Source organism: Schistocerca americana, chromosome 4, assembly GCF_021461395.2.
Source record: "Schistocerca americana isolate TAMUIC-IGC-003095 chromosome 4, iqSchAmer2.1, whole genome shotgun sequence".
NCBI lineage: Eukaryota > Metazoa > Arthropoda > Insecta > Orthoptera > Acrididae > Schistocerca > Schistocerca americana.
The window spans coordinates 274,765,928-274,781,432 of record NC_060122.1 but is presented as its reverse complement, the minus strand read 5'-3'; the positions used below and the strand labels follow the sequence as shown (position 1 = coordinate 274,781,432).

Genomic DNA, 15,505 nt, shown 5'->3' with positions numbered 1-15,505 from the left:
GATCTCACTCTTGCAGAATTTTGACCAGGGTATGACACTCTACTGATGAATGCTGTGTGTTCTAGAAACATGAGCAATAAAACTAGGTCGTAGAGCCACATCTCTATCTTCTAATTTTATCAGTCTTTATTGATACTGTCTGCATTGTTGTCTGTGTTTAGAGTACTAAATGATCATTCATTGTGTAGAACACAGTATTTGTCATTTTATCTGATGATTAGCTTAAATCATCTGAAACATGCATGGAGTAAAAGTCAGTCTCATTCCACACTCTATAAATGACTATGAAGTGCATTAGGTATTGTATTTTTTGTAGCATTATATACATATTAGGAAAATGAAAAATGAGTGCCTCTAAAGATGCAGAAATAATATACTTTTATGGAGCATTGATAGAGAGTTGTAAAGGAATGGATTCAAGTTGTCATACTTTGGTCAGAATAGTACATACTGAACATGAAATCATTGATACTGTAACTGTATTTGGGTTGTTGAAAAATGATCTGAATTTCATACTGAATTACTAAAAGTTGAAAAGTTGCAACAAAGATGCCACAGAGTACAGTTTTCACAGTTAGACAAAGATGTGTTATGGGTCTGTGGTGACTTATTTGTCTTTCCACATCTAGTTGAGCATGTGATGCCAGGTATGTACTATTGTTCATGCAGTTGGTTCAATGAAGATACACATCTATGGAGTCCTGATGAAGGATGATAACAGCATGTAGGTTCACACACTGCAATCAAATGAGCAGCCATTACTGAACATATGACATCACAAGTGAGGAACAGTGTTATAGCTATAGTGTCAGAAAAAATAAATTTCAGCTCACCATAAAGATTACATGACCCATTGAGTTGCAGACAGGCACAGTGAGAAGATGCTTACACATTACCTTTCATCTAAAGCCTTCTTCAGAAAAGGAAATACACACACACATTCATTCGCACAGGCGAGCACACCTCACACACACATGTCCACCATCTCCAGCAGTTCTGACAATGCCACATGACAGGTTTTCTCTTGCACTTCAGCAATGTACATCCATATCAGCCCAAAGGGCTGCAGTAATATTGTATGTTTAAGAAGCAGTTCAATTTTCCATCTACACTGTTAGCTTTATAAAATTCTTCCCAGTTTTCTCCCTGGCATTTGTCTCTGAAAACACTGTGTCTGACCCTGTGGTTCATGACTCTGTGGTTCAATAATTTTCTTCCACGATCTGTTGCTAACTAGTCAGTATATTTTATTGTTAACAGTTGACAATTGTGGTCAGATAAATCATCAACTATTGATTTGAAAGCTAAATCACTGCAGGATGTTTGATGTAAACACAAATTGTCAATGGCCTTTGCACTATGTTCTCCAATTCTCATAGAACATTTTGTTGTGAAAAAATGTGAAGCTGATCATCAAAAGCAATAGATACCCTTGACCAGTACTGCCTGGCAGAAGATCAACATTTAAAGTGTCCACAAATTATGAGTCTCTCAGATGCTACCCATTCCATACCAAGAAGTCCCTTCCATGCAGCCTAGCCGTGATGTCAAGCATCTCTCTGAGGCCTTTGCATACTGAAATTATCCTTGTAACTTTCTCCAGAAACAGATCTCCCATGCCTTTTATCTGTCACTATACTTCATACATCGAGAGAAGAGCTCTGATAGCTGGCAGCGCAGTTGCTATTATTCAACATGGATGGGCAGGAAGCCAGCAGCGGTCGCCCAGCACTATGGCAATACTGGGGCATTGCCACGGTAACATAAATAAAAGCTCATGTTCTGATGGGCCGTCATGACGCACAAAGCAGGTGCGCCAAGGCCATGTCAACTGTTAGAGCTCTTCTCTCACCCCTATGCACTGTAGCATCCTCTATCCCAAGAAAGACAGGGCCACCTGTGGCAGCAGCCATGTTATCTACAAACTTACATTCAACCACTGTGTCACATTTTATGTGGGCATGACAACTAACAAGCTGTTTGCCCACATAATTACCTACCACCAAACTTTCACCAAGAATCAGATTGACTGAACAGTTACTGAACGTGCTGACCAACACAACATGCTTCACTTCAATGACTTCTTCACAGCCTGTGTCATCTGGATTCTTACCTCTGACACCAGCTTTTCTGAACCACACAGGTGGGAACTCTTTCTACAACATATCCTTCATTCCTTCCCAAATCCCCCCCCCCCCCCCCCCCCGCCATCTCCAGCATAACCCCCTGAATCTGCACCTAGAAGCCTTGTCCTGCCCCTGCACACTTCCACAAGCAGCACTACAGCTCCTGTCACCCCTACCCTCTACCCTGCTGTCCCTCACACTATCCCCCCCCCCTCCCTCTACCCCCCTCTGCATGCTTTCTCCTTACCCACAATACAAGAAGTAGCGTATGATAGTCATTACATTTGTGTTATATTACTTATAAGAACCTGAGAGCTTTCACTTAAACCCTAAACTTCACCTCTCAGGCTATGAGAGCTGTCAGTGTATCATGCTTCATAATTCCACTGATGTATTTAACCACAGCCACTTTCCCAGCTACATCCTGCATCCCTTAATACCACTCAACAGCATTTCATAATTCCTTTTCATCATAACTCCCTACTACCTTATGTGTTCTTTCAGTTTGCCTTGCACTAGTTCAGTCAGTTATCCTGGGTGGATATTCTGCTGTTGCTCCTACTGTACTCAAGAGACGTGGAGCTGTATAACAATGATGTCATGCTAACAAACACAATCAACTCATCTCTGTGGAAGCCTGATACCTTGCACTGCTGCACAACAAACCACTTACTTGATGTTGACCTCCACTTCAAGAATAGCTACATTAATACCTCCAACCATATCAAACCTACCAGCCACCTACAATACACAACATTGACAGCTGTCACCTGTTCCATACCAGGAAGAACCTTCCATACAACTGAGACACCTGAGGTTGTCACATCTGTAGTGAAAAGTAGTTCCTTTCAAATATGCCAAGGTCTCACTGAGGCCTTTGAAGACTTAAATTATCATCCCAACCTTGTGCAGAAACAGATCTCACATGCTCTGTCTATCCAGTCAATTACCACCTACCTCATACCCACTGTGTGGCCACAAAGCAACACACCTCTTGTGACTCAGTGCTGTACATGACTGGAGAAACCAGGGTTTAAACTACCTCTCATCTTGCCCTGAAATGAGGAATATCCTCCACACTATCCTGCCCGCCCCTCCTACAGTGGTATTCTGTCACCCACCATACCTCTACAATATCCTTATCCATCCTTACTCCCATCCCTGTGCCTCATGTTTCATATTCCTGCAATGGACTTAAATGCTAGATGTGTCATATATCCTCCCACTACCACCTACTACAGTCTTGTCATCTGTCAAAGGCAGGGCTACTTGTGAAAGTGGCCATGTGATCTAAAAACTAAGCTGCAACCAATGTGCCACTTTCTGCCATTGTCTACATGGGCATGACAACTAATAAGCTGACAGTCCATATGAATGGCACCTGCAAAACTGTATCCAAAAGACAGCTGATATGTTGCTGAACATGATGCCAAACATCATGTGCCTCACTTCAATGACTGCTTCACAGCTTGTGCAATCTGGATTTTTCTTATCAACACCAGCTTTTCTGAACTGCGCAGGAGGAAACTCTCCCTAAAACATATCTTTTGTTCCTGTAACACCATGGCCTCAACCTATGCTGGTCCCTATCCCCTTTTCTGCTTCCACTCCAGCGTTATACATGACTTCTACCCCACCAACGCCCTACTAGTCGTTTCCCCTTCTCTACTTCTCTCCTCGCCCCTGTCCCACCATGTCCCTGCATGCTCCCATAGACAGAACAGTATCTTCCCCTACCTTCCCCTGCTATCACACCTTCTCCCCACCCCATGCCACACCTCCTTATCTCCACCACCCTCACCAGCAAATTGCTGCTCACATAAGATACAATCACAATCCACAGTCAGGCCTAGTACCTGGAGACAGTAGCCATGTTTGTGTGAGTTGCACTTGTGTGAATGGGTGTGTGTTTTCTGTTTCAGAAGAAGGATGTTCTTGTCTGAAAGCTTAAATATTAAGCAGTCTTTTTCATTGTGCCTGACTGCGACATAATGTCTCCTCTTTGTGGTGAGAAGGAATCTCTATCATTACCATGTTGTTGAATAATATTATATTCATCTGGTGAGGCAAACTCAAATTACTCTGTCATGTTAGGATGTTTTTTGATAGTAATTATGAAACATTAAAAATAATTAATACTTTCAGCAATGACTAAGTAAGGATTGTGCCATTCCTTGCCATCTTTATATGTTTACAGTCTCAGTAATGGTACTCAGCCTCTGACACTAACAGTGGTACTAGTTTGAATTGAATTGAATTTTATTTGATCCTGTAAGATTACATCGTGTACAGTAAATGTACGTGTAATATAGGACATGTCAAAGTATTAAAATTCTTTATCAATTATTTTTCTACACCTTTAGCTTACATTTTTACTTCACTGATAATGAGTAACAATATATACAAATTTAATGGCATAAGTATTCTGCAACACTGTAAAACTCTTTTTCAATGAGATAGTTTTTAAGTTTCTTTGTAAATTCATTGTGAAGTACACTATCTTGCAGGGTTTTGGGCAGACTTCTTAGTAGTCTGATACCAGAGTACTGGGGTCCTTTTTCTAGCATTGCCAGTCGGTGGGGTATGCTCCGTACTTCATTCTTCTTTCTTGTATTGTGGGTGTGTACACTAGCACTTGTAATCCAGTCCTCACTACCTTTTGTGATGTACATTATTGTTTTGTATATATATAATGATGAAAAAGTTAAGATACCTAAATTCTTGAAACAGTTTCTGCATGTTTCAGAGGTCTTTCTTCTTAAAATGGTCCTAATTGCTTTTTTTTGTAATGTGAACATTCGTTTTGTCTCTTGTTTGTTTGAGTTTCCCCACACCGTCACTCCATACTGTAAGTATGGCTCGAAAAGTCCATGATACACTGTACACAGAAGGTTCTTGTCTGAATACTGTGATAGCTGCATCATTAAGAATATGACAGAGCTCAGTTTCTTACAGACATTATTAATATGTTTTTTCCATTTCAGTTCATTATCCACAAGAATACCTAAGAATCTAGCAGATTCTACTTCTTCCAGCCTTGTTCCGTCAACCTCTAAATCCATGTCTACAGCCTTTTCCTTGTTTTTAAACACTGCATACATAGTCTTTTTTAGATTTATAACCAGTTCATTTTCCAACAGCCATTGAGCTGTGACATTTGCAGATATGTATGCTCTTCTCTCAAGCTGTTCCATATTTTGGTCACTATTTAGTATTGTCATGTCATCAGCATACAATATTTTCTTTTCTTCCTCCTCAACACCTATATCATTAACAAATACATTAAATAACAATGGCCCCATTACCGAACCCTGCGGCACTCCATATTTGATGGATTTGGTTTCTGATTGGTATGAGTTTCCTAATGATACATACTGCTTGCGGTTGCACAAGTATGATTTTATCCATTCACCTGGTTGCCCCCGAATGCCATAGTTGCTTAATTTTTGTATCAGCATTTCATGGTCAATGGTGTCAAATGCCTTTGAAAGATCCAGAAACATTGCAGAGACAACCTTTTTCTCATCTAAGGACTGTAAAATGTATTCTGTTAGACTGACAATTGCTGATTCTGTAGATTTACCCTTTCTGAAACCATGTTGTGAGATCATGAGAATGTTATGTTTGTCCAAATAGTTAACTAATCTGGTATACATAAGCATTTCTAGGATTTTTGAGAAACCTGATATCAGTGAAACTGGTCTATAGTTGTTGGGATCATCCTTACACCCTTTCTTGTACACTGGCACTACCTTCGTTATCTTCAGTTTTTCTGGAAAAATTGCATCTCTGAAAGAACAGTTTGCTATGTTCAGCAGTGGTGTTATTATCTCCTCACATACCAGCTTTATTACATGATTTGATATTTCATCATCACCAGCTGATTTCTTGGACTTCAGTTTCTGTATAGTTTTCCGCAATTCATGTTCCGTGACTGGTCTTAAGAACATAGTACTGCATGATCTTTTTGGTACCTTAATACCCTTCTGTTTTTGACTATTTCTTTCCAATTTTAGGTTTTCTACTACACTGATATAGTTATTATTCAGTATGTTTGCTATTTCCATACCATCTGTGACCACTGTGTTGTCTACTTTAATTGACCTAATACCTTCTTCTTTGTTTGACCCATCTTTTTCCTTTCTTTCAGCATTGATTGCATTCCAAGCTGCCTTTGCCTTGTTTTTTGAGTTCGCTTCTCTTATTGTTTTTCTATACTTCTTTTTTAATATTTTATAGTTTTCAGCTTCGCCCATCCGTCTCACATCCTGAAGCTTCCTTCGCTGTTCTAGTATTTCACTCGTAATCCACTGTGTTTGATCTTGATGCCTTTCTTGTCTCTTTACTTTGTGAAATGCTACATTAAAATGGTACTTAATTGTTGAAATAAATGCATCACATTTTTCATTTACACTCTGGGCCTGTAGGATTTCATTCCAGGTTTCCTTACTTAACATTGTTCTAAAGATGTTGATATTTTGTTCACTGATGATCCTAATTTCTTTGGTTGTTTGTTTTGTTTCTGATACTGTGTCATTACTTCTGCAAAAGCTGATTAGTTGTCCATGATGATCAGATATTTCTGTCTGAACTACATGTGACTCATAGTTACACATATTAGTAATAATGTTGTCAATAATTGTCTCACTTTGTGAAGTCACTCTTGTTGGTGCAGTTATTGTCACTTTCATGTCATGCTGTATTAACAATTCTTCAAAATCCTGTCTTATTTTTGTGTCTTTTCCCATGTCAATGTTGAAGTCTCCACATATAATAAGATTTCTCTTCATATTCATTCTCAATAAGCTAGCAACTCTTTTTAGAAAGATGCTAATATTGCCACATGGTGACCTGTACACACAAAACACTCTAAAATCCTCTGCCACTATACCAGTAACTTCAAAGTCTTTTTCTCTAGCTATGGGAAATGTAGCAGCTTCACTGTTTACATTCTTTGAAAGAGTACCTGTTTTAATATATATACAAACGCCACCACCCTTATATTTAGATCTGCAGAAGTAACTAGCTAGTTTGTAGTCCTTTACTGCCACATTATGTATTTTATTTTCAGTTAGTCCATGTTCACTTATGCATAATATGTCTGGTCTTACTTCACTCAGGAGTACTTCTGCTTCTAATTTTTTGTTACCAAAGTATTGAATATTTTGATGAAGTACTTTTATGTAATTTTTATTTTGTTGGTTTACATGTTGTGAGCTTTATTCTGGGGCAAATTCTTTAGTATCGTCTTTTTTTGTATGGTGCTTATATTTTTCTTTTCCAGCTGGAGTGTATGATTTTTCATCCCCTTCAGGCCATATTAGTTTCCCTTGCATCTAATGATTTTGCAGACATCTGCAAACATTCTGCTGAACGTTACAGACCCCAGTCTATTTAAATGCAAGCCATCCTTTGCTAGTGAGTTTTTACATAGGAATTTGTTTGGGTCTATAAAAATTGCCCCAAGACGATCACATTGTTCTTCAAGAGCACAGTTTATTTTGGCGATATATTTTTCACTCACCGACCTTCTGTTTATGATTCCGCTAAGTATCAGACGAGATCCTGCATACATATTTCTTGCAGTACGAATCATGTTTCTTGTTTCGCTTGCCATTTCTTCCTCACTGCTGCTCCTTAACGAATTCGTCCCAACATGTATAAACACCCCATTATAGTTATGTCTGGTTTCAGAATCTGGTTCTGTAGTACCTTGTCTTGCATTTACCATATTTTTAAAATGTTTACCGAGTTGATGCGTTCTAATACCAGGTCGTACGTCGATCTTGCAATTGGGGACAGCGATATTCTTCAGCAGCGAATCGCCGATTATTAAAAAGTCATTTTCCTTTTGTTGCGTATCTGTCGCCTTGTTTTTCCTTTTGCTGTATGTCACCACCTTCCATTTATATTTATCTTCCGGTTTTTGGCTTACTGAGTTTACCGAGACATCAACGGGAACACTTGAAATGTTGTTTTTAAAGTACGATCGGTCATTCGTATTTTCGCGATCTTCTTGCTTTTCCGTTTGATGGCTTTTACACACACAGGACTTCTTTTCTTGTATTAATGTATCGTTTTCTTTCTTGATGGTTGAAAGTTCGGTTTTTAATGCCTCAATGTCACTTCGTAGTAACTTTATAATTTCGTTTTTTGTATCAACTGCACTTACAAGATCGGCCGTTTCATCACGTAAACAACCGTGACATGTCCACGGAAAATCATCGCTGACGAACTTTAGATTTACTTTCGCGCACTTTTCGTGTAACCAGAAGTTGCATTTGATACACAGAATACCCTTCATCACACGCTTTTTACATTCTCTACACGAAGAACTGTTCATTTTTTGCCTTTTTAACGAGAGAGAAGCGTCACTACACTTTCCTATCGGCGCCATCTTGTCAGGATCAGTAAAATATCCTTGACCTGAGTGTCATGTCAGACTAAGGCCACTCAATCAATTAGGCACATAAAGTGACACTTTAAACAACTTCTTGTTGTCAAAATTAGTTTTCTGTTTACACTGTCTGTGGAATAGAGTAATGGACAAGGAGCCTTTGCTTTGGCTAGAGACAAACAGACAGAGAAAAAGAGACTATGTATGTGTGTGTACATACATGCTTTCATCAATAACTTACATAGTTGTCCTGGACACCAGAGTATGTTTGGTCATCAGTGAAGGTTAATCCTTTTTTTAATTGAAAAGTAATTTATGTTAATATATGCAACATTTAATTGTTTGCTGAAGATTTTTCATTGACTAAAATTTTGATTTATTCACCTTTGAGCATTTTACATGCAAGCTGTTTCACCCAATAAATAATTCGGTAAACAACAATAACTACAATAATAATTGCCAAAATATACTGGTGTGCAAACTTTAAGGACAAAAGTAAATTTCACATGATGTGTCACACTTAAGTAACATAGGTCAGTGAAACAATATAATGAAAAAGTTGGTTGCTGCTCCCCATACAGAGGAGATGATGAATCACAGAAAGGCACAGCAATCAGAAAGTCAGCGTTTGGCCAGGAAGGCCTTTTTCAAAAATAAAAGAAACACACACATGCATGCTAACACAACTCACACACACATGACCACAGTCTGTGGTAGCTGAAGCCAGACTGTGAGCAGCAGCACATTATAAGAGACAACCAGGTGGGTGTAAGGAGGATGCTGAGAACGGGAGGGAGAGGGATACAAAATAAACTGCAACCACTGTGCTGCATTGTATGTGGACATGGCAACCAACAATTGTCTGTTTGTATGAGTGGCCTCTGACAAACTGGGCAAGAAACAACTGGACCACCCTGTTGCTGAGCAGACCACCCAGCATGATATCCTTCATTTCAGCGAGTGCTTCACAGCCTGTTCCATCTGGATCCTTCCCACCAACACCACCTTTTCTGAATTGCGCAGGTTGGAACTCTCCCTGCAATGTATCCTTCGTTCCTGTAACCCTCCTGGGCTCAACCTTTGTAGTCATTGTCCTTAGCCACCTAGCCCCTTCCCTATTTGCATTCCACCACTACACAGCCCTCTATTTCACCAATGCATGCTGTCTTTTACTTCTCTCCTTGTGTGCTTCTCCCCACCTCTCTCTCCCCTGACCTTCATCTAACCTCCCGACTGCCCTACTCTGCACCTCGTCCCTTCAAACTGTCAGCAGCACTTTACCGTCCACCACCCCTACCCTGATATCCCTCCACCTTCCCGCCCCAGCCTCCTCCTTACCCCCACTCGGTTGCCTTCCTATAATGCGCTGCTGCTCAGTGTCTGGCTCCAGCTGCCAAAGACTGGGGGTTGTGTGTGTGTAAGTTGCATTTGCATGAGTGTGTGTGTATGTTGTCTGGTTTTAACTAAGGCCTTGTTGGCCGAAAGCTAATTTTCCAACAGTGTTTTTGTTATGCCTTTCTGCGACTCAGCATCTCCACCATATGGTGAGTAGCAACTATCCTTTTCATTAGATTGTTACATTCCATCCTGGATTTTCCATTGTTTGATAGGTCAATCAAACTTGGACCATACATAGAAAGAACTGATACAGTACGGCACAGAAGGTAACTTAAATGTGCAATGAGATGAATGGAACTGACACTTTTATTCAAAGACAATAATTACACTGAAGTCACCATGATTTATGACAGTGGACTGTACAAAAGGTGGAACGTGGTTTTTGATAGGGTGTGCTATCACCAAGGACAGCAGTGCATACTCTGCAATGTGCTCCCGTGCTGGGCACGAGGTTAAAGTAAGTTCTTCTGGTAGGGCATTTCATGCCTCCACCAGCATGATTGACAAATGCTTGTCGGTCATTGGTCCATGTGGACACGCTTCAATACATCTCCCCAATACACCCCACATGTGCTTGATGGGGTTTAATGGAGGGAAACAGACAGGCCAGTCCATTCACTGAATATCTTCTCATTCCGAGGACTCCACCTGCCTAGTTCGATGTGGTCATGCATTGTCATCGATAAAAATGAAGTCAGGGCTGAATGCACCACTGGAACGAGGAAGGAATACAGTGTCACAATAATGTTGTGTGATGAGTGTATCTTGTTCAATGATTTGGAGGTCATTACACCCAAGCAACATTATGCCTCCCCACACAATAACACTTGGACCACCAAAATGATCACAAGTGACAGTGTTCCTGGGTGCATTATTTGCTCCCACCTCTCACCATATGGGACAGAGTTACAGAATAAGTTGTATATATAGAACTTTCCCAGCATTTTAACAGAATAAGTTCAATTCAGAGTTCTCTCCATCTCCTGCATGTAAAGTTGACTAATTTGACGTGATATATTAGATCCAGGTCCAAATTGACAACCTCATTTTGTGGTAGACAACAATTTTTGTCTATTTATAGATATTTTTCATTTTTATACTGTGGGTATTCTACCCTTACATTATAATTGTCCAAGCACGGTATTTCTGCATACGTGAATACATGTCACAGATATATATAACAGGAATAACAAGAGACATGTAATATAGACTGTTTGGCTGACCTCTCAGTTCCACACTTAGATTGTAAGACAGTCGTGTCCAGTGTGAGCAAGAAATGTCACCATTTAACATTTTACAGCAGTAACATACATGACAACCTGTCTACTGTGATGTATGCCAGATTTCATATTACATCATATTAACATAAACATATATATAATTAGATTTTAATCATCATTATTTTGTATGCTTTCTAGCTGAACATCAATTTGAACATCACAAAGAATTTATAGTTAACATGCAGGCGGGAATTTAAGGAGATGGGACCTGGATAAACTGAAAGAACCAGAGGTTGTAGAGAGTTTCAGGGAGAGCATAAGGGAACAATTGACAGGAATGGGGGAAAGAAATACAGTAGAAGAAGAATGGGTAGCTCTGAGGGATGAAGTAGAGAAGGCAGCAGAGGATCAAGTAGGTAAAAAGACAAGGGCTAGTAGAAATCCTTGGGTGACAGAAGAAATATTGAATTTAATTGATGAAAGGAGAAAATATAAAAATGCAGTAAATGAAGCAGGCAAAAAGGAATACAAATGTCTCAAAAATGAGATTGACAGGAAGTGCAAAATGGCTAAGCAGGCATGGCTAGAGGACAAATGTAAGGATGTAGAGGCTTATCTCACTAGGGTTAAGATAGATACTGCCTACAGGAAAACTAAAGAGACCTTTGGAGAAAAGACAACCACTTGCATGAAGATACAGAGCTCAGATGGATACCCAGTTCTAAGCAAAGAAGGGAAAGCAGAAAGGTGGAAGGAGTATATAGAGGGTCTATACAAAGGCAAGGTACTTGAGGGCAATATTCTGGAACTGGAAGAGGATGTAGATGAAGATGAAATGGGAGATACAATACTGCGTGCAGAGTTTGACAGAGCACTGAAGAACCTAAGTAGAAACAAGGCCCCGGGAGTAGACAACATTCCATTAGAACTACTGACGGCCTTGGGAGAGCCAGTCCTGACAAAACTCTACCATCTGGTGAGCAAGATGTATGAGACAGGCGAAATACCCTCAGACGTCAAGAAGAATATAATAATTCCAATCCCAAAAAAAGCAGGTGTTGACAGATGTGAAAATTACCGAACTATCAGTTTAATAAGTCACGGCTGCAAAATACTAACGTGAATTCTTTACAGACGAATGGAAAAACTGGTAGAAGCCAACCTCGGCGAAGACCAGTTTGGATTCCGTAGAAATATTGGAACACGTGAGGCAATGTTGACCCTACGACTTATCTTAGAAAATAGATTAAGGAAAGGCAAACCTACATTTCTAGCATTTGTAGACTTAGAGAAAGCTTTTGATAATGTTGACTGGAATACTCTCTTTCAAATTCTGAAGGTGGCAGGGGTAAAATACAGGGAGCGAAAGGCTATTTACAATTTGTACAGAAACCAGATGGCAGTTATAAGAGTCGAGGGGTATGAAAGGGAAGCAGTGGTTGGGAAGGGAGTGAGACAGGGTTGTAGCCTATCCCCGATGTTATTCAATCTGTATATTGAGCAAGCAGTAAAGGAAACAAAAGAAAAGTTCGGAGTAGGTATTAAAATTCATGGAGAAGAAGTAAAAACTTTGAGGTTCACCAGTGACATTGTAATTCTGTCAGAGACAGCAAAGGACTTGGAAGAGCAGTTGAACGGAATGGACAGTGTCTTGAAAGGAGGGTATAAGATGAACATCGGCAAAAGCAAAGCAAGGATAATGGAATGTAGTCAAATTAAATCGGGTGATGCTGAGGGGATTAGATTAGGAAATGAGACACTTAAAGTAGTAAAGGAGTTTTGCTATTTAGGGAGTAAAATAACTGATGATGGTCGAAGTAGAGAGGATATAAAATGTAGACTGACAATGGCAAGGAAATCGTTTCTGAAGAAGAGAAATTTGTTAACATCGAGTATAGATTTAAGTGTCAGGAAGTCGTTTATGAAAGTATTTGTATGGAGTGTAGCCATGTATGGAAGTGAAACATGGACGATAACCAGTTTAGACAAGAAGAGAATAGAAGCTTTCGAAATGTGGTGCTACAGAAGAATGCTGAAGATAAGGTGGGTAGATCACATAACTAATGAGGAGGTATTGAATAGGATTGGGGAGAAGAGAAGTTTGTGGCACAACTTGACTAGAAGAAGGGATCGGTTGGTAGGACATGTTTTGAGGCATCAAGGGATCACAAATTTAGCATTGGAGGGCAGCGTGGAGGGTAAAAATCGTAGAGGGAGACCAAGAGATGAATACACTAAGCAGATTCAGGAGGATGTAGGTTGCAGTAGGTACTGGGAGATGAAGAAGCTTGCACAGGATAGAGTAGCATGGAGAGCTGCATCAAACCAGTCTCAGGACTGAAGACCACAACAACAACATGCATGTCATTGAGATATACATAATATCCAAGTAAACTTACGTTTTTGCTGTCATGAATTCATTGTTATACACACTGGACTCGCATTTGGGAGGACGACAGTTCAATTCTGCGTCCAGCCATCCTGATGATTTAGGTTTTCCATGATTTCCCTAAATCGCTCCAGGCAAATGCCAGGATGGTTCCTTTGAACGGGCACGGCTGACTTCCTTCGCCGTCCTTTCGTAAACTGATGAGATCGATGACCTTGCTGTCTGGTCTCCTCCCCCAAACAACCCAACCCTAACCCCAACATTGTTATAGGGTAGATATCAATATGCATACGACAGTTTGTTGTCCTCTGTGTCAGATGCCACTGACAGTGGGTTGCCCTTTAACAAATATTTACAAGCTACAGAATGCCAAGCATTCAAGATTTTTAATAAGAATTTGTTACTGATGCAGCTTCTCAGCTGGTACAGCAGGCAGATCATACATGGTACTACACTATCCAGTCATTTCACTGTGACCTCTGTCAAAAATCTGAATAACCATCTTTTGCAGTGCAGGCCACTGCAAGATGTGCAGGAAGAGAGTTAGTGAGGTTCTGGAAGGCACCAACAGGGATGTTGAGCCATGCCAGGTCCAATGCCATAGCCAGCTGCTCTGATTTCTCAGTTGAGGATCCACGGCATGAACAGCCTGATTGAGGTGGTCCCACAGCTTCATGACAGGGTTTAAATCTGGGGAGTTTGGTGGTCGGGAGAGTACAGTAAACTCATCCTGGTGCTCTTTGAACCACACATGTACACTGTGAGCTGTGCGACATGTTGCATTGTCCTGCTGGTAGATACTGCATACAGAGGTGGACATGGTCCCCAAGGATAGATGCATATTTGTATTGGTCCATTATGCTTTCCGGAATGACAGGATTACTCAGGGAATGCTATGAAACAATCCCCAGACCATAGTGTTCTCTCCCCAGATCCTCCTGACTATTGTTTTGGGGTAATTTCTTTCAGTCCAGTGGAGTGTAAAACGTGATTCATCTGAAAAGGCCGTCTGTCATCACTCAGTGAACATCCAGTTGCAGTATTGTCATGAAAATTCCAGTCTTCATCACCATTGAACAGCAATCAGCATGAGTGCATGAATTAGGCACCTACTGAGGAGGCCCAAAAGCAGCAGTGCTCACTGAACAGTCATAGAGGGGTCACTGTTGGTAGCCCTTGGTTCATCTGGGCAGTCAGTTGCTCAATTGCTGCACATCTGTTTTCCCATGCACGTCTTCGCAATCATCTTTCACTCCTGCCATCTGTGGCTCATGGTGCACCACAGTTGCCTCAGTACTGGTTTTGGTCAGCACCATTTTGCCATGCATGGCATGCTTTAACCATGACAGCACACAAACAGTTTACAACCTTAGCCATTTAGGAAATACATCCACCCTTATTCTGAAAGCCTCTTGGATGTTAGATAAATCACTCCGTTTCTGCAATACAGCAATGTATGTTTTTCACCTTCGTCAATATGCTTTATATATACTCAATTATTAGTGCTGCCATCTGTGAATGGTTATGGCAAGTTGACGCTGTACATTAATGTGACTGGACCATATATGTCACACAAATGGTTGGCCTATGTAAAATCATTATAGTTTTGCTATTCTATTATTGTAACTGGCAACATTTAGATGGAATGTAATATCTTCATTTTTAATCTCACTCCAGGCAGTCAGTAGTTTTACTCCTGATGATGACAGCAGAGCTAGCCATTGAAAACTCAAGAATTTTATTGGAATTGACGTGGCTTGAAAACAAGATGATTTTATCCAGTCATGCCACCGCAAAAGATTCTGAGGGCACATCTCGCTTGTCTGTAGTACATTTACCTGAAACCAATTGGTACATCTCTCCGTCAATGCTCTACACTATATTGCACATTTTCAAAGTTGGTACCAGTTACAATGATTGTTGTGTCATCCCTGTATAACACTGTGTCATGTGAAATAATTGTGAATAAGTCATT

The 15,505-nt window shown here is 40.3% G+C and overlaps 1 protein-coding gene across 1 annotated transcript in view; it reads left to right on the top strand.

Moving 5' to 3' along the window:
* Nucleotides 1-15,505, top strand: part of LOC124613074 (aquaporin-9-like) — a 253,864-nt gene that overhangs the window by 93,473 nt on the left and 144,886 nt on the right. The gene's annotated exons all lie outside the window — the stretch shown is intronic.